This window comes from Triturus cristatus, chromosome 7 (genome assembly GCF_964204655.1).
Source record: "Triturus cristatus chromosome 7, aTriCri1.1, whole genome shotgun sequence".
NCBI lineage: Eukaryota > Metazoa > Chordata > Amphibia > Caudata > Salamandridae > Triturus > Triturus cristatus.
In genome coordinates, this window is record NC_140590.1 from 580,672,974 (window position 1) to 580,694,038 (window position 21,065).

Here is a 21,065-nt window from a genome sequence, read left to right on the forward strand (position 1 = left end):
GCACTACCCTCTGATAAGCCTAACTGCTTGCCTCACACTACCACAAAAGAGAGCATTAGTATCGCCAACTTCAGCCTCCTTAAACAAATTTGGGACCCACCGACCTCTGCACAGTGTATGTCTTTTTAGTACACTATATCGACAGCCAGCTTCCTACAGTGATATTTTGAATACATAAGGAATTAGTCAAGCTTATGTAGGACCAAAAATATAAAATTGAACCTTATCCCAAACAATGGCATCCGGGACGGGAACTGCAGAAATGTTCACAAGGGACACGTCTCTATGCACTTTGTGTGATGAAGAATGAGGTTTCGACACCTTAGTTACCAATTCAACAGCAGAGCATTCTGGGAGATAATGTCCATTTAAAAGCAAAAAGAATACCGTCACAAAACTAATCCAAATGAAAAAGAAAAGCAATGAAATGGAAATCCATATGGAAATCCAGGGTGGGTAAAAAGAATTCCTTTTGAATCCATTTATATATGCACAAGTTCCGTGCAATGGGGAGTCTGACGAATCCGAAGAAAAATCAACAATGTCAGCAACATAGCCAGAGACAGTCTATGTAAAAACAGGGACCTCACGGGCAGTGTAGAACTGGTAGTTAACTCCAATGGTGGATCATGATACGCAACTCTGTTGTTGGCATGTGGTGTTTGTAGGAAGCTGGCTCTTTATATAGTTCACCAAAACAACGAACACTGTGGAAAGAGTCTAGGCAACTCTTATTGGTTTACAGAGGCAAAAATGATAACACTAAATGCTCTACTGTGTTGTAGTGTGGGCGAGCAGTTTAGGCTTATCAGAGGGTAGTGCTAAGCACTTGTTGTACTCGCAGAGGAAATAAATGACATACACTAAAGAATAAATCCGAGACCAATTTAGAAAAATAAGTCATATTTTTATATAAATTTTGATATGAAGATCTTTGTCATCACATATGTGATATTTTTAAATATTCAATTTCACAGGTGGGTAAACAGTTCACTTAAATGCGTCTTTACACAACAATGCTTTCTTATAGGGAAAAAGGCATATGTTGCATACAGTTATTTACAGTTAATTTCTGAGGGTCTCGTTTTGGACTTAGGGTCATAGGGGACCAAGTTTCAAAGTACCACCAGCAGTTACTTGTTACCTGACCTGGGGCTTACGGGTGCAGAGATGCTTGTCAGGTTGATAGCTTTGCTTGCTACTCCAGTGGAACGAAGGGGGTACACCTGAAAACAGGCTGAAGAAGGGGACTTGGGGACAAGTCCGGGAGCTCCCAACAGAGTGCTTGGGCCACAAGGGTCCTGGGAGCAAGGGAGCACAGCTTGTTCGTGGGTATCCCTGCTGGGGCATTTGGGTGTAGAGTAGATAGGTCGGCTGGGCTCTGTGCGTCAAAGGTCTAACCGGTTGAGGGTGAAAAATTAGAACAGCTGGGCCACTCTGGAAGTGTGTCTCTGTGGTGCTGACGTTCCTCAATGGCTGCTTGGTCTCGGTGTTATTAGAGTCTCGACTGGACTTAAACAGGCCTTGGTTGTTGTAGGGGGTCCAGAACCCCAGACGTTGGTGCTGTGCAGCTTCAGTCCGTCCTGGTGTCCTCTCACTCAATGGGGGGGGACATATCTGACCCTTCAGGTGCACAGGTACCTCTTCCCGGGGGGAGCTGCTGTGTCGTGCTGGCCAGGGAGCAGCAACTTGGTAAACCCGACTTCATCGGTGCCTGCGGACTACAGGACAGTAGCCTCTCTACTCCAAGGGAGATTGCTGGCAATTTGCAAAGGGCTGGCATTTTACCGGTGTTCTTGATAGTACTCGGCTACAGGATGAGTTACTCAGTGACGACTTTTGAGATTGGGCGGACAGGCAGGGTTTGGCGCCAAAAGTCCACAGCAGTCTTCAGTTCTTGGTCTCTTGCAGCTCTTCTTTGTCCTCTTCTTCTGAATCTATTGAAACCTCAGTTCCTATTATCAGTTGTACCCCTAAATACTCAATTTAAGCGGTTATTTCCTGTGGAAAGTGGTCATAACCCTGACCCTGTGAGCCTAATTCCACCAAAACCCAAGATGATGGAGTTGTCTTTTTGTGTTAATATCAGGCAGCCCACCATGGGGGTGGTACTAGCTTGATAGGGAACACTTCTCCTGACTACCTAATTTTTCCACCTGTCCTGGAGCCAAATGGGCTCCAGGGCGGGGGGTGGTATCTCGCTAGTCTGGGGGAAGTCAGGGGTCACATATCAAAGGTGACAGAGGCCTTTGATGCCTCCTGCCTTGATATGCTGATTACTTAGCCATCCTGCTTGGAGGAGGTGACAACACCTCCAGCCACAGCAGTCATTGTTTCTGCCCTCAGAGAGTGCGGGCTTTCTTCTGCAGAGGCTCAGAAACCGGTCTGCGGTGGCAGGCAGGTCTACACCAGTGAGCCAGTACACAAGAGGTCAGTAGGTTTTCAGGGGGCACCTTTAAGGTGTCTGGGTGCCTGTATTAATAAATCCATCACTGGAATCAGTATGGGCTTATTAATACAAGATGTTTGATACCAAATGTCTTTTGTTTCAGTGAAGCCATCATGTATCTGGGGAACTCGTAATCACCAGTGCCCAGTACATATAATCAATATGGCTTCCCTGTTAACTGGCAAAGAATTGACATGGACATCACAGGAGCATATCTGCTCATGAAGATAGGTTCTCACATGTAATGTAATGCACCCTGCCTTAGGGCAGTAAAGCCTGCTGTAGGGGTGACTTACATGCAGTGTCTGCAGGCACAGCACACAGGAGGTGGTATCCCAGTGAGCCCTAGAGGCAAACGCTGGGCTCTGGACGAATGTAATGCAGCTACTGCATATGTCCTGATGAAGACTTGCAAATCTTTTAGAACAGTTCGAGCAGCAGCCAACCCCAGTGGCCATACCCATAGGAATCAGGAACATGAGTCCACCGCCAACAGAATGTATTTAAAGGAGCATTCACTATTTAACTATCCACAATGGTCTAGATATACACAGGCTTGTTAGAAATCAGGAGTGTCCGTGACGGGTGTGTTGTGGTAGAAGCTTTTATTTGTTGACAAATGTCACATTTAAGGACATAGTTTTTTTTACTGTTTCTATAGACCTGACTACCAGTAGCGTAGCTATAGTAGTGAAATTGTAGCCACCACACCATTGTGCGCACATGCTAACCCCTCATGTGCTTCCATGACAAATTCTGGTCTGCTATCTAAATCTGGAATTACTCTATCCCCCTCACTAGGAATACAAGCAAACAATGTTTTGCACACTCAATATGTAGGAAGATTTTGCTGGATATGACTTTGATAATGGAGTGCTACAGTTCAAAGCTGTGACAGCCACCATGATGTGACCAACTACCCTTGTATGGGAACGAGTTATTGAAGCTATGACAGGAGTTCGCACTGCTACCTTTGTGATCTCATCAGCCAGAAAATTCCCTGTATTGTGTATTCCTACACGTTGGTTGCTCAGTCTGAAGAACACAAGCCCTTGGCACACTTGCCTTAAAACTTGCCAAATTTCCCGAAAGCAGATTGTTCTTTATAGTATACCCTTAAGATTCTCTGAATCCATTCTGGCTCCAATAGTGCTAATACTCATTGTAAGACTGGGCGCAATAATACAAATCATACACTATAAGTGTGGTGAATTCAGGATCTGTATTCTCAAGTGCCAAAATTAGAGCTTCAGTTTAGCCAGCTGTGCAGTACAGTCCTTTAGTAACTGCATACATTTTTTGAGAGACTATAAGATTCCATCCTTCATTTTATCCTTTACCGCTACGCAAGTAACGGAGTATTGATGTTTTGTTCCAACTGCGGGCTGCGCAGATCCATCACAATAAACTATAAAGTTGTACTGATCTAGACACATTATTTCACTGGTCACAGGATATTCTTGCTCATATTGTAGGTTTGCTAGTGTTTGTAATGTAGAATCTAAGACAGTCTACATCTGTTGCTGTTAATGAGTTAGCCCACTATATTCATCTAGGATGTGCTTGTGACGCTGGCCTTTGTGACAGTCTCTAAGGCAGGAATGGAAGCCATGACAATTGTGTTTTTCCTGCGTAAATTATCTTTCTTTCACTACAGCTGTCTGTACTGTTGTCAGTATTTTTTCTGTTGGTACAAAATGCGTCTCTGCATTGGAATATACATCCGATTTATATGCAATCGGTACAGTGTCACCTTAGTTGAAAGTGACACCTGTGTAGCCAGTGGTCTCCGTGATTACGCTGATCAACGGGTTTATGGTGTTAACACGTCTGCTTAAGTGTTTTGAAGCTAGCATGTCAGTTTGTACTGTACGCAAAATCTGTGTATGCTCGGTTATCCAATGTGTTACTGAAAAGTCTGGATGTATTAATTCATAAAACAGTTTTACCCATTGTGCATAATCTGATTTGTATGTTCTACCAAAATGTAAAAAGCCCAGATTTGATTGTAGCTTTTTTAATGCGTTTGGAGGTCGTAAGAGTGCACATTTCTCTATGAAATGTGGCACTAAGCACTTGCCTTCATTAGATAGCTCGTATCCCAAGAACAGGACACTGACAAAAGCAATTTCTGATTTCTGGAAATTTAATTTGTAGCCCGTTTGAGCATATCCCACAACAACGCAGTCATTTCTGCCAAAGTGTGTTTCTAGGTCATCATCCTTAAGGTATAGGTCATCGGCATAGGACAATGCTTCTTGGTCTAAATTCTCTAACATTCGGGAAGAGAACAAGCTTGGACTGTTCGTATACCCTAGTGGTAATCAACAAAATTGTTTTTGTGATCCGAGGGCAGTAAATGTGGTCAAATACCGGCTTTCAAGGTCTATCTTCTGGTAGAAGCCTTTTTAAATGCCTAATGTTGTTTTGCATTTTGTGCACAAAATCTTGTTCATTAGTGCTGCAATGGGTGCATTTTGCACTGCATACGTGCAAGTATGATTGTTTAGTTGTCTGTAATCTGAGACTAAGCAGTATGTAAGGTCTGGAGTGCTACTGGAAACCAAGGATTATTCATTGGTGAAATACAAGGCTTAATTATGGCTTGATATTCAAGTTATGTTAGAATTTCCCTAACTGGATGTTTAGTTTCATGTTTTATGGGGTATTATGGTTTCACTTGGGGGCTGGTTCTTATGAGTATTATATGGTAAGGTGAATCTTCATCCCAGCCCATGTTTGCAACATAGTGCAGGGGCTTGTGCAAGGGCCCACTCCTTGGCATACGCATGTTTAACTTCCTCGGGAGCAAGGACGGAGAAGGATGGTACTATCGCACTTTCTCCAGGTGGGAACTTAATGTACAAACTAAGATGGCCAAACTTTTTCATCCAAGAGAATGTCCTAGCCATATGTTAGGTTCCCCCAGAAAAGAACTTTAATACTACAGGGTATATCACCATCAATTTGGAGTTGCAAATTATATAATCTGCCTGGCGAACTAACTCTCTGATCTAGTGTTTCCACCTGAACAAACTTATTAGTTGCTTTTGCCACCCAAAATTCTTGGAGATTCTGGCGATCTATCGTGACCTCTGCCACGCTGTCTAGCAGAGTCAGAGCCCGTCCTTGTTCAGCAGCAGAGTCCTCAATATTTGTGTCATGTTTAAGTGCGATGCGAGCCAGCTTTGTGTTCTTGAATTGAAGCTTTTGTTTTGGAAATTTCTCTTCCCTTTTTATTGTGATGTCAGAAGGGCATTGAAATCCCATTGGTTCCACGTAGTCCTGCGATCTGCGCTGTGATTGTCCTCTCTAAGCTTTTTTCAGAGGATTCCTGAAAGGAATGTATATCAGTATACCTATACCAATCAGGCTGTTTAATTGTTTCATTTTTGCAAAGTTTATAGGAGATCCACCCTGTGGTTGAACTTTTTCCTTATCTTTCTTATTATTCAAGAGTCTTTTAGAAGACTCTGGTGCCTGTTTTGAGTTATCCTTTTCAGAATTACCCCCAAGTTGTGGTTTCTTAGGTCTGGCCCTCAAATGATCTTGACCTATTGATGTATAGGTTTCACCAATTATTTTAGGTAGCTCGCGCTCTTGGCCTGGCAAAGAGACCTGCGAGAGACCTTTGCATAATGCCAATGCTTTCCCTTTAATATTACTTGATATGATCGAGGACACCGTAGCAAAACTGCCAATGAAATCCACAGCAGGGGTCGCTACGTGTTTATTTTGAATCTGTTTAAGCACATCAGGCATAACAGCTATCAAATACGTGATGGTAAAGATTGCAGCATACACTGTGCCCCATGTGGCACACTCTTCAACAGGGGGAACCATCCCTAAAGGCAGGCACATTGTAAGAATTATGTGATTATCTTGGGGTCCCATATGGGTAAACACTACTTCAAGCTGATTACTTTTTTGTGAATTCCAAAACAGAATTTCCTCCTGTCAGGTGGGATCCTTACCCATAATTGCATTAATAGTGACTGGACTAATAGCTGGCATTGCCAAGTGGTGTTGTGCAGCTTCAACAGCCCTTGCTGGGGTTGCTGTGATTGTTTGTATAACGAACTGTGTTGGCCATCTGTATAATCTAACTACCTGTATAAAGTACACAAAGTTCTGCTGCAGTGGGAACTCCTATTTGTGGAGATGCTGTATATCCGGCTAGGACTGGCCATTTTGCCCCGTCAGTGCTGAGGGGACCCAGTCTGACATTTTCTAATGGATGTAGTAGGGCACCTTGGAACTAATTTCTGGGTTTCCTGAAATGTTAGTGGAATTTCTAAATCTTCATAAGCTCTGCAATTGTTAAGTATGGCTGCGTCAGTGTATGTGTGAAAATGTCCTGTGTTGTAATTTGCTGCTGGAAATGTACCCATGAATAGAATACCTCTTATTTATGTGCTTCGTGGGCCTCTACCACGAAGGTAACATTTCTTCCAGTAAGAGGAAGCCCTTGTTGTTGTAACATCTGTGTTAATGCACGTCTGCAGTTTAGCGGTATAACCACTAGTATCAGATTAGTTAGTTTAATTAATGGAATTCAGAGAAGGGAAACTATAGTGGGGTGAGCCTTTGAAAGGTTCAATCTTGAACAACCTACAGACAGAAATAGGTGTTCTCTATTTTGATGAGGAGAAGTTTTCCCTAACACTACAGATGTTTCCATTAGGATGGTGATTAGGGGCCTTGGGTACACATAAGAAAACTACTCCGGATACCCATTAAATAAGTCCCTTACCTAGAACCTTGGTGGCACCATGTCGTATAGTTCCTACTAATTCTGTAAGTCTGTTCTTTTGGGCAACATAAGCATCAAAACTAAGGGGGACTGTGTCCACTCCTACCATAAGAAAATGTTAACATTGTTCCTGGCTAGCTCACAGTGCACCCTCTGGACTTCTAAACCTTGCAAGGTACCTGATGGCGTCTGCAACCTCAGAACATGAGGACACTGATTCCCCCAAGGAAATCGTGGACACAGATCTACCCTTTCATTGTTAACTCGGATATGCTCAAAGGGAGACACAAGAAATAGATGAATTGGCATTTTAAACATGTATTGAACCAAGTGGATTCTTGCGTAAAATACATGTGCTGCAATATTTACTAGAGAATGCTGACAAAGATGAATAATTCAACCATTATAGTTATTGCATGGATTATATGGAAACAAGTAATAGTACTCCTACCATGCACTGCCTATCAGAGAGCATAGGGTGGATGTGTATCTGCCAGATACCATAGAGTGGTCTAACTCCCCATTTACCTGCGTGAATATGTCATCTGGTAGCCAGTCTGGTGCAGAACAGGCGGCCCTCCCTCTCAGGATAATGATGAGATTCAGCTGGGCTAAAATAAAGGCACACGGCGACGATGACAATCCATGGAAATTCTCCTCTGTTGAAGAAAGGCTTGGTGCACATTATATAATAAAACTGTAGCCATTGGTTCTGTGCCTGAGCTCTAGTCCATCAGTAATTGTTGATTCTACCCACCCAGAGCTGTCACCAAAAAGACAACAACAAAGAAGGGCAGTTTGTGTAGTGTACTTGGTCCTTGGCCAAAATATATGACAGTATGATAATGTGCCTAAGAAGAAATGTATTTGGAAGCAAACCATTTCTGAGTACACTATCTCATATGGGTGCACAAGCAAATGTGTACTAAAAGACACTATATAAAAAGATGTCAACTTTGAACATGTAAAATGGAAGTGTTTGTGCACAGGGCTAAATAACCTTCCGACAGTGGATCCACAGTTGGGCAGGCAAAGCACTTCTAGGTCCACTTCCAAGGACCAAGGACTGGGATTGCAACACTTGGCAGGATAGAGTCCAGGTGCTGGGTTCAAGGTTGTTGGAGCCGTCTGTCCTTGAGGCTCTAGTCAGGAGGCCAGCCAACTGGCCCTTGGAGTCACTTTGAGGTCCTGGGTTCAACAGATGCAGGTCCAGTCCTTTTTACCCTGGAAAGAGGGCAGCATCTCAGAACAGTAGGGCAGAAGTCCAGCAGAGTGGCAATCCTTTCAGCAGGACAGCAGTCATTTCTTCTGGCAGAGTATTCGCAGGTCCAGAAGTGTACTGAAGAGTTGGTGGCTGGGGTCCAATATTTAAACCTAGACCTTCCTTTGAAGTGGGAGCTTTAACAGCATTCCAGTTGAAGTCCCCAGAATTCCTGCCTTCCCTGTCCCAACTCCAGACTAACTACAGGGGGTATGCAGCCCTTTGTGTGGAGGCAGGACACAGCCTATTCAAGTAGGGCTTTGCCCTCCCATCCTGCCAACTGAGTACATGCCCTACTTTTTAAATACACTGCACCCTATACTCTGGGCTCTCAAGGGACCACCCTAGGGGTGACATACATGAAAGGTTTGAGCCCAACAAAAGGTTTATTTTGCCAGGTCGACATGGCAGATTAAAAACTGCACATACAGGTTGCAATTTATGACCTGAGCCATGCTTAAAGTGCCAACTAAGTAGGTGGCACAATCAGTGCTGCAGGTTCACTAGTAGCATTTAATTTACAGGCCCTGGGCACAGTTAGTGTTGCTTTACTAGGGACCTAGAAGTAAATTTACTATGCCGATTGGGTATCAGCCAATTCTACCATGTTTTAAAGGGAGAGCACAAGCACTCTAGAACTTGTTAGCAGTTGTAAAGTGTGCAGAGTCCTAAATCCGTCAAAAACAAATTCAGCAAAACAGGACTGTTGAAGGCAAATGGGGAAAAGGATGCCTGGTCTAGCACGTGTTTCACCCCCTCTTCACCCCCACAGCTGAAAGTGGGGATAACTACCCAACCACTTGCAAGAGGTTACAACTATATTTAATTTTCAACCACTGAATTTATGCTAGAAATATGACAAAACAAACAAGTTACTTACCTTTGATAGCACTCTTTCTGGCAGAGACTATCTAGTTGCAGATTATTCACCTTTTCAATATTCCCCAGATGTGAGATTGGATCCAGAAACTTTTCAGCAGTACCTCTAGGCATCAGTAGGTGGAGCCGTGCGGCTCTGCACTGATGCCGTTCAGCTTCAGAAATGACGTGCAGACCATATATAGGCACCACTCCCATGCATCTATGTCAATTGCTTTTGAGTGGTGCATACACCCCTAGATGCAGAGCCCCAAAAGCAAATTGGTCCGACCAATGTGCAGATTCCTAGACATGGTATCTTACTAACAGATAGAGTCCAACCACAGAACAGGGAGGATCATTGAGGAATTTGCAGTCAGACAGTCTCTCTACCAGAAACAGCATTACGGAAGGTAAGTAGCGTGCTCTTCTGATAGACACTTCTAGATGACATTTTTTCACCTTTTGAACAGATACAAAAGTAGTGCCAAATTGTAGGTGGGTCTGTGGATGTACTCAAACCAGAAAACCCTACAGGGTTTTGTAGTAGGCAAAATGCCCCTCTCGACAAACCTGCCTATCCATGCAAGAGTGCTTTGTGAACATATGAAGGCACGCCCACGTAGCAGCCTAGCAATTGTCCAGGACATGGACTCTACATGCCAATGCAGAAGTAGCAGCTTTGGCTCTGGTAGAATGAGCATGCAGTCCTTCTGCTTCTTTTTGGCCAATGCATAGCAGATCTTAATGCAGAGCACAATCTAGTGGGACATAGTTCTTTTCTGCTGAGGGCTGAGCTTGTTCGCAGTGGCATTCAATAATCCTGCTATGTCGTTCACCACCATTAAACATCTTTGGTGGTCCAGTCATTTCCAGAGGTGCAGGGTCTCCTGCCACAGGACCCAGGACCCCCACCCCACTTATTGCAGTACCACATGGCAGTGGAGTTGTCCATAAGCACATGTACCAGCCACACCTTGATGGATGGAAGGAAGGCTTTTAACAAAAGGATTGACCTCAGCACCACAAGGTTGATGTGGAGCCAAGACTCTTTTGGAGATCAGAGGCTTTTGATCTCCACCTCTTCCAGATGGCCCCCTCAACCCAGAAGCAATGCATTGGTCACCACTGTCAGCTCTGGGTGGGGAAGTGAGAGGGGTCTGCCACTGACCCAACTGCAGTTCAGTAACCATCACTGCAGATCTTTTGGCAGTCCCCTCTGAAATGCGAAAATGGTCGCAGAGGTTTCCTTGATGTTGGGCCTACTAAGACTTCAGATCCCAATGCAAAGCCCGCGTATGCTACTTGGCTCACTCCACAAGCAGGATGCAAGAGGCCATCAATCTTTCAGTCAACCTCACTGACAGCCAGGACCGAGGTTGAAAGTTTGAGATCATATCTAGAACGTCCTGGACTCTTTCCTGAGCGAAAGGAACAAAATTAACGGTGCCCAGAATGACTTTGATGAAGTGGAGCATCTGAGAAGGTGTAAGGTGAGAATTCGGCAAGTAGATGGTGAACCCCAAAAATGACAGGAGGTTTGTTGTAGTCTGGAGGTGGTTGAAAGCCCAAATCAGAGCGAAACCGATCTGGAGGTACTTGTGTTACGGTTCAGGGAGGACCTGGCTTGGCAGTTCAGGCTGGGCTGTTTTATTGGAAGGGATCAAGACTTATTTGCATTTGGCTGGGTCCAAACTGAGGAGGAATGGTGGGCAAAAGAACAATTAATTGGAATGCTACCAGAGCGATTGCCCGTGGTTGGACTCTATGCAAGCATCCTACCATCACCTTTAGTGTGTTTGGTGGTTGACGATTGACTGGTACCCCTGACCTATGAAGAATACTGCCACCACTGCCATTACATTCATGAACACCTCAGGGGAACTGGTGAGACCAAAGGGGAGCACAGCAAAGTGAAATGCTCCTGTCTCATCATAAACCAAAGGTAACACCAATGAGCCGTTAAGATGGGTATATGGAAACAGGCGTCTTGCAGGTCCAACGCCAACATCCAGTGTCCAGGGTCAAGGCCAGACAAGACCTGGGCCAGTGTGAGCATTTTGAACTTCTCCTACAGACAGAGGCATTGAGAGGGCACAGGTGTAAAATAGGACAAAGGCTTCCATTTTTCTTGGGCACCAGAAAGTAGCGAGAATGACAACCTACTTCTGGCATGGGCACTCTCTCAAGAGGCGTTGAGATGACAGATAGGCCATTTCCACGCTGAACAATTTGCAGGACCCACCTGTCTGCTTTTAGGCCTTGCCAACCTGGCAAGAATCATCAGAATCTGCCCCCCATTGGGTGAAGATGCTCCACTAAGGGCATGATAAAGGGGTTTGACAGGTGAGGCTTGCAGGGTAATAGTTGACTGGGTGGCCTGTTGACCTTGACCATGGGGGCACTGGGCACCATAGCCTCGATCGCAAAATTTCTCAGAGCCTTGCGGAGGTTGGATTGGCTGGCGGTATGGGGTACCTCTGCCAAAACCATGAAAGGCACGGTAGAACTGATGTGGCTGGCGAGGAGGGACAGATAAACCTGGTGAGTGTGTTGTCGCCCTGCTCTCCTTGAACCACTTGAGAGCAGAGTCTGCCTTGTCCTCAAACAGACCAATTCTGTCAAAACAGCATGTCCATGAGGGATGATTGGACATCACATGAAAATTCCATGGCCCTTTGCCAAGCATAGCTGCGAATGGCAACAGTGGTGCCAATGGCCCGCCCGATGAAATCAGTGGTGTCCAAGTCTGCACATAAAACTTTTCAGGGGAGGGGTACAGCAATATAAATGCCCGGTCACCCGAGGGTGTTGTGCAACCAGGCGGTTGACCAGGGAGGCTAGAGCACGTTCTGGTCCATGCCTCAAATAAAGTGTCCGTAAGGGCCTCGTTAAAAGGTCAGAGGGCCCAGTAGAGTTTTGCCCTGGCTAACGGACCTCTGCAAGGACATTTGTCTTGATCTCAAAGGTGGGGAACTGGAGGTCAAGGACTTCATCTGCCCTATGCATGACCATGGCATAGGAAGCACTTCCCTCAGAGGCCGGCTCAGGAGGTGAGAAGAGGCCTGACTCAGAGGCTGCGTCAAGACACCAGCCTTTTGCAACTCGTCGTACCAATTTTTCTCATGGTACAGCTGGCCAATCTCATCACCCACATCGTAATTGTTACCTGAATCTGTGAATAACAAAGAATGCATAGTATGCATTCTCCCATGTGAAGGTTGGAGTTGAGGATGCAGCACCTCGACAGAGGTCGGGTGCCGCCTAGGTAGAGTTCAAACCAACGCCGATTCGTTAGCAAGTTCAAGAGGTACCTCATCATCCGACATTAAACCAGGGTGGATTTCGGCGCCTGGGTGTAGTCAGAACTGGAGCTGTGGATTGCTCAGATGGTTCAACCGGCAACAAGGTCAAACCCGCCGTGGTATTCCCGATGGATGGCCCGCTCGTCTCCTTGGGACCTGAAGACATGACAGAGGGAGTCGACAAGGATGGCCCCAGAAACTCAGGTTGCGCTGGAACAAGTTGCAGGATAGGCTTCGAAATCAAAAGACATCAGGAGCGAGATCAAGATGTATGGTGCCATCCCCACACCTTCTCAGGGGAGTGTGAGTGGCAGGAAGGAACTGAGTCCCACTTACATTTCTTGGGTTTGTTTTTCGGCTTAACTGACAACTTTGACCGACACAAACCACTTGTGAAACTGGGACCGAACTAGGAATTATCCCACTGTGGAGTTTTCTGGTGCTTAGCGATGTAGTTTTTCCTCGCGGTCTCAGATGGCCTTTGGGTTCATTAATGTGCAAACGCAGCAGGCCTTAGTGTCAGGGTTTGATCCAAGGCACCACATGCAAACCTGATAATGGTCTCTCAGTCATTTATTTGCAGCATTCCACACACGTTTAAAAACCTGTTGTGGGAGGTAACATTTCATTTGTTCACTGTTTTACAATTTTGAAGAGATAAAGGAGTCTGAAAGAGACACAAGGAAGCTCTGGATCGGCGTATGGTGGAGCGGAAAGGAAGGAACGGATTTCAGCACACAATAGTGGCATCTTTATAGGCTCTGCACGTCATTTCCGGAAAACCGACAGTGCAGAGCCGTACGACAAGCAAGCAGAGGTACTATCGAGAAGTTTCTGGATCTTGTTTGATGTCTGGGGAATATTCAAAGATGAGGAATCAGTGGCTAGAAGTCTTTATCAAAATAAATGTTTCCAAAAGCTACAGTACGCTTTGGTTTGTATTAATAAAATAAAGTTTGAAGAAGGGAGGGATGGTAGAAGCCAATTTGGTTTGGAAAATCAGATCACAGCTTCGTTATGACACATGTTGTGTTTAAAATTTCATTATAAACACAATACAAACATTCCTGACCGCACAGGGGGGAAAGGAGAGTAGCGTTTTAGGCACATTTTTACACTCTTTTTGTTAAGAGTCTTAGGTATGCGAGTAAAAAAGATTTGGCTGTACAAGTCAGTTCTCACATAAAATGAGCAGTCACAGCACTTGTCCACTTACAGGTTACAACTAACACCAGATCTAGAAAAAAAAAAATACGATGGCCTCCAGATAAAATTTCTGTAGCACTCAGTGGTGGTCGTGTCTCCACTCACGTGAGAACCACTTAATCTGGTATGGATAGGCAATAATACCCCTAGATCATGGGTAAGTGTAAGCATTTGTATCATTCTATAGCATAGGAAAAACCTTACTCAATATGCTTTATCTATTAATTTCATGTGTGTATGTATGTATGTATTTGGTATTTCTACAGTGTGAACCTAGCCAAAAAGCAGTCTGATGGTATCCAGGGATCAGGTGTGCAGATAACCACCAGAGATGGTGAGTTTGTCTGCAATATAAGTGAGGGTTCTGGTTGGGATAGTTCTGTAAATGATGCTGCTGGTTTTGAAGATGGTGCAGACCTGCAACTGAAGCCAGTGGTGTTCCATCAGGATGGGGGTGACATGATTGTTAGGCCCTGAATGAGACATGCTGCAGAATGCACGCTGCCCTTAAGGTGTGCCAGTGTGGAGTCGGAGAGGCCATCAAGTAGAATATTACCACCATTCAGAACTAAGAGTATGAGGACTTGAACAGCAGCTCTGAAGCAGTTTTCTGAAAGAAATGGGTTGACTTCCTTTACAAGAAAGATCGACAGATAACAAAGATGGCCTAGTACAATGTGTTCTTGAGGGCGAGGTTGGTCTCCAGGGTGAATTCAAGTGACCCCGCATTCAATGAAAGTTGGGGTTTGGAAGCCAACAAGGTTCAGGTCACTGAGTCAGGTTTGTACTGTATCTTGCTTACTGGCAAATACCAGGATGGGTTGAGCTATAGGTAGGCGCTAGACAGCCAGGTCTTAATTATTAATAAATGAGGTTATGGTTATCTCAAAGATGCTGGCCTTGAAACTGAATATAATTGGAGAGCCAATATACCGGGAGCTAAAAGAGTTCATCCTCAGTAGGCACATGCTTGAGTTTACTCATGACCAAACATGCCTGATCTTTGAATGTTACATGTATGATTACTAGACTCAGAAAGGGCAAGTATAGAAGATGATGGTGCATATACGGTGGCCAGCCAGCATGTTGCAAGACACCGTCTTTAGCAAATCACTTAAGGGTTATCAAGGGTGATGACCATCCTGCTGCTATTTCTGTTCCCGAACTTTACTCCGTACAGTTGGAATCCTCCTGTGGCTCGCCTTTTGGATGATGTTGCTGGGCTCTTTCCTGAAGACAGGGAGAGACTGGTGCTTTGCTATTTGCTTTTGCATACATTTCATATTCAATCAAGCTACAAGACTGCAAAGAAGGTTGATTGCCTTTTGTGACTTTTACCTCAGACACAACACATTTCACATGTACTATTCTGTGCAAAGTGGCACCTTTGAAACGAAGGAGGCACCTTTTCCTTGGAAAATCATGAATGACACTTGACACACAATCCCAGGGTGCAATCCTTCAAAATGTTACTCATTGTGCAGAGCAGCCATGATCCATAGACTAGGACAATGCCACTAAGTCGTGCAGTCTATTGTGTCTACCTGTAGAAAGTCTTTCAAAAACACTGTTGTCTTAGTTTGTGCAACCCAAAGGTAGAACAGTGGTAAATGGCTATCACAGAAAATTATTGTTAACAATGGAAGGAGACAGGTAAGCTCCTTCCAACAGCATTGCATGAGCTATACACAGAGTGTAATAGATTTCTGGTAAATCGAGACATTTGAACTTATGTATTCGGTAGAAAAGATGACCCTCTAAGCAGATGATTTGGTGATTTACATTTTAGATCCAAATACATCTCAGATATTGGAGTTCTCTGAGACTTACCAATATACTGCATCTTGGAGTCAAGGAATCCAGTTTGGTTTAACACTTCTGTATCCAGTATAAAATGGCAATGCTGCAGATTACAAACCAAAGGGGCATAGGACCAATCAAAGAGAGTTCATATGGCCTCCAAACATCTATAAGAAAAGTCATTCCCACCAAAGAGGAGCACATAAAAGGAAAAGCAGGCTATTACCAAATAAAAATGCCTCTTTCAGATTCAGTCTTAAACCAGCCCCTATGCAGTGCACATCTTAGGCTAACATGGTCAGCCCCTTGAGTACTAAATCAACAAAATCAATGGGACAGAATATCAAAAATAAAATAATGAAATGTAAGTAAGTCTAAATTTTCTATACCTAAGTTCACATATATGTAACTACTAGGTACCTATACCTTCAAGGTGCATAGATGTGGAGTTAAGAAAAATTAATCTATATTACCTATATACACTTACCTTTCAATATTTTGTCCCTCAACATTCTGTCCTCGATATTGGTATGTCACAATATTGTGGTGTCGATATTTAGCAGTACAATACTACTTGTGAATATACATTTTTAAAATAGTCCCAATATACTGCAATTTATATCTTCCACTGACACTTGTTAACATTTTCATATTTTATGTTAACAAGGTAAACAATATTCAGCTTTTAACTGGAAGTCGCAGCCATAAAATGCAGACATCCCTTGCTTTAAGTATGGTAAAGGCAAAAAGTACATTACCCATCTTAAAACAAATGCTATGCCCACCTACCCAACAAATTATTACAGTGGCTGATGAAATCTGCAGATATTATTTCCCCTTTTTATCAAGCTGGTTAGCTGCTTGTTGCAAGCTTGGTTAAACACTAAAGGTTTCTGCATTGGCTGCACAAATGGATTTTTTTTTTAGACTACAGCAGAGCGCGTAATTAAATTAAAACTGGTCTTTGAAACCACTTGGAAAACTGTTGATGGAACAGTTGAAAGCGGTTTTGGATAATAGCCAATTTGATACATTTAGTGCTGTAGAGTGCTCACTTCTCCTAAAGCATCTCAGGGTGCTTTTTTGTGCATCCCATTCAGCTCTTGGCTCTTCTCACAGGGAAGGTAAAAATGGGAAATTTATTCTTATTATTCTCACTCATATACTAAAAAGACTTGCAGATTTCCCAGCTTCTTCCTTAATCTTCAGCAGATTTATTAGAACTAGGGTTGCCATGTTCGGACAAAGGAACTTTCAATTAAATTTTTATTCTGCTTTCAACTTTATTCATTTCTTTGGGTGGCTACACTGTTAGATTTACTTCATTAGGTCCCCAAACAGGGGGCTGCAGTTGGTTCAAACTCAATGGAGCTCCACAGAATCTCCCTCATCCCACCCATACTGTTCCTTTATACTACATGCTTGTCAACAAAATAGGTAATCTGAGGATCCTCTGGGGTTGTGATTTGATCCCAGCTCTGTGATTCAGGACTCTTCTGCTTCCCCCAACTAAAATGTGTCATACCCTTTAGCAGAAGAACAACACGCAAGCTAAACTATGTTAAGCACTCTCTGCTGGGTTACTGGCACACCAAGTGGCCCTTTTTAAAAAAAATATTGCAGAAAGTGCCCATTAATTTTGATACTAAGGCTCAGAAAATAATATTTTCGTTAATATGAGTTTGTAAAGGGCTTCAATTACTACTAATAAAGTACAATATTCTATACTCAATATTCACATTTCTTCACAACACAAAACCATATTTTGTAAATCAAGATGATATCTCAGATCCCATAAATACGCATTGGTCCCTGCCCCAAAGGCAGAATTTAAGCAGAAAGTAGTATAGATTGAGAGACCAAGGCCTGAGACTTTAGAATGCTCTTTAAACTTAACAAAAACAGATTCCTGATATCTTCAGATGACCTTCTGTTGAACTGACCTATACCTTTGCATTCATCCCTTCCTTACACACATTTCTGTTGTGCAAAATACTTTAGCTGGTGTTGGAAAATGAGGCAGTATCTGTGAGGCATGCACAAATAACAGGTCACATTTGTCCTTCACTGTGAACCAAACACCCTATTGTAGCGCTTGACTCTGAGGGTAGCGTTGCAGAGCAGTCCAAGGCGTACTCAAGGGAGGTGGTGTAGGCTAATAATCGCCCTTTACCAGTACGCAGAAATACCACTCAATAAGTGATTGTCCAGTCTGTACATTGCTTTATAAAAGTAAGAGTACATTTATTAAACACACACACTACTCAATACTATGCACCGATTTACAAATATACATAAGCTGTTGGAATTACTTTGTGACATTGCATAACATCTCCACCCCTTCCGTGGGGGGGGGGGGGGGGGGTCTAGAACCACCACTCACATGTATGCACATCATCTTGCCCCCTAATGCAGTGGGTTGACACAACCTGGAGCAAGGGCCTTACCAACTGGTACCATCCCAGTGGCGACCCACCCCATCATCTCAACAAGCATTAAAAATAGGTACACCTGCCCTGGGGACACATAGCCCTGACTGAGCATCTTATATTGACCATACAGTATGCACCTTTACATCTTAGTGGCGCACAGTCTGGATTGTTCTTCCCCTAACGAAGTAGCAAGAATACATGTTTGGGCAGTAGCGAGAATACATATTTGGGCAACACTTTAAATTAGGTACTTATCGCAAATACAAGTTGTACGGCATTGCAATCACAGTCCCTAAAAGGCATCACAGTTATAATCACAGGATTAAGCATATACAGCCAGACCCTAGTAGGAATGCCCGGCAACATAACCCCACTTTGCTTATGAATTCACATTACACATGACTTACAGTCCCACCTTAACAATAACGTTGGTAAATGCACTTCTCGTGCAATTGCACCTCTTCGCCTCCAGGGGATGCCCTTCCCCAGACATCCCCAGCACAGCCTTCCACACATTGAGGCAATCCTTAAGGCACCCCCGAGCAGTAAAACAAAAGTTCCAGCCCGGGCGAAAGTTGATTGCTAGCTGAGCCTTTGAGGGGTTACTTCCAACGAGTCCCAAAGAGACTCCAGGTGGGACTTATCGTCATGCTGGGGGAGTCTGCGTTGCTCCTGCAGCTCCCCCAGCACCTCTTTCAGCAAATGGGGGTGGACCCCCTCCTCTGGGGGCCACCAGGTGCCAAAATCAGTAGCTTCCCCATGCCTTGCGAGGCATTATGGGGCACTTCGTGCTCAGCCGATGCATATTATGACAGCGGCTCTCCCACTGCTCCGGGGAGAGCCGCGCTGCCCTAGGCGGCCTCACGCTACATCTTCAGGCCTCGGTGGGGGCCCGGTCCCACCCAGACCCCCAGGTGAGTGATGGCGCTCGGGGAGCTCACCCCTGGCTGCTCCTGCCATCTCCTTGCTCCTCGGGGTCCCGGTCCCACCTGGGAACCCCACACTGCATACTCTATGGAGCCACTCAGGGAACCCACCCCCGGTGGACCCCACCAGCTCCCCGACTGCCCAGCACCCCCGCGTGTTGCCACGGGAGCCGGCCTCCCTCTTCTGGTCTACCTGTTCCCGGGGGAAAGACACGGAGACTCCCGCCGGCTCGGTCAGACCCCGGGGGAGTGCGACGGCACTCCACCGTCCTCCCGGTCCGCATTGGGGAATCTTCACGGGGAGCGCAATGGCATTCCCCGACTTGACTTTGGCAGTGCAGGGCTCGGAGTTGGGATCTCGGGCCCCAGGGAATCTTCACGGGAAGCACAACGGTGCTCCCCTTCTTGTCTTCACCCGCGAGGGGGGATGCGCGACGGCTCCATTCTGGCCTCTTCTTGCTCCTGGTGGCGCTCCCCAGCCACTGGGAGCACTTTCTTTTGTCCTCTTGGTCTCCAGGAGGGTGAACTCAGCAGGGAGCGGTCTTCACTTGCTCCCTGCGCCAGTCTTTCGCCTGACTCTCCTCCTAGGCCTCTCCTTGTGCACAGGCCCAGGCTCCTGCTCACTGGTCCCGGTCTTCCCTTGTGGCGCTAGTCAGGATCCTGGGCCAGTCTGGAGGTTCTTCCTTCCAGCTGCCCATGGTGCCAGGCTCCAGCACCAGTCTTCCTCAGCAGACCACACCCCAGAGAGAGCTCCTCTTCCTGTGCAAGCTCTTTTAAGAGAATTTGGAGGAGGCTAGCAGGAACTCTCTGCTTGCCCTATCAAGCAGTGACACATCACACCTCTGCCCCTGCTCCCTCCTTCCAGCCCAGGCATTTGAGTTGGTTCAAGATGGCGTCGTCCAGGGGCATCATGTTACATGGACTCTGAAAACCCCTTTCTGCCTTCTCCCTACAGCAGCTTGGTGCCTGGCACCAGGTGACAGCTGCTGATGGATTAACCTGTAGCTCCACCCATCTTCTCTTCTTGGAGAGGAGGCCTTGGCCCTTGGAATGCTTGTCGTGAAAGGCTAGGCCTCTGATGCTACAGCTTGGGGAGGAAGGTCATTAATCCTGCCTGGCAGGGTCAGCCCCAGCCAGGTTCTGGTTATGAGCTGACTCAGAGGTATATGACATTTTTGGATGACCCAAAAGCAGTACAGATATGATTTTGGACTCTGCAGAATACTTCTTCTCACCTAAGTTACAGTGGACTTTAGTGCGTGTCTGGAATTTGTAGGACCTAGGGAAGTGAAACTATCCCTTGTGATCCCCATCTTCACAGGGGAATAATGAATGGTCTTTCAGAGAAAACAGTAAAGCACACTGACTTTCCCTTACTTTTCTTCCCATTGTATAACGCCTATTCCATTTCACCAAGAAGCTCTGCAGAATTCCTGCCACACCATTCAATTTGTAGCTGCTCCTGGGCTGCGCACACCAGGAATCTCCCCTGCGCAGTCCCTACACTGGTGCACATGCATGTACACACGTGTCTGCATGTAACTGGCACGGTGCCCCTTACTCTGGCTGCAGCGCAGCGGCCTACTCGCGCCAGGACGACACCGGTAAAATACACATGCAGTTCCTTTCATCATGAGGTCACTGTGGGTGAGTCCCAACTTATGAGGCTCTCCCACAGTAAAAGCTCAAAAAATAGGTGTTCAAAAAGCGAAAAATCTGGGCGGCTCAGATGGTCAGAACCACCTTCTAACAGCTGGGTTTTAGTACAACACTTGAACAAGACAAGAAAAGGTGGTATTAGGAAATGTTGAGTGCAATGATTGCCCCAGCAACTGCAGGTGCTTTTCTCAGCGTGAGAATGTCTGGTCCAATATTGTATATTCTAATTTTAAAACGTTTTGGAGTGGTTTGCCAGGAATTTCCAATGATTGCACTTAACAAGCTGTTACATCAGGCCAACTGTGCAACTATGGTGGACCTTTTTGATAATGCAGTTTTAAATCTAGGAAAGAGGGGAAATGTGTTTTACTAGAGGTGTGGTCAAGATTTAAGCATCAAGATCTTCTTACTTAGGC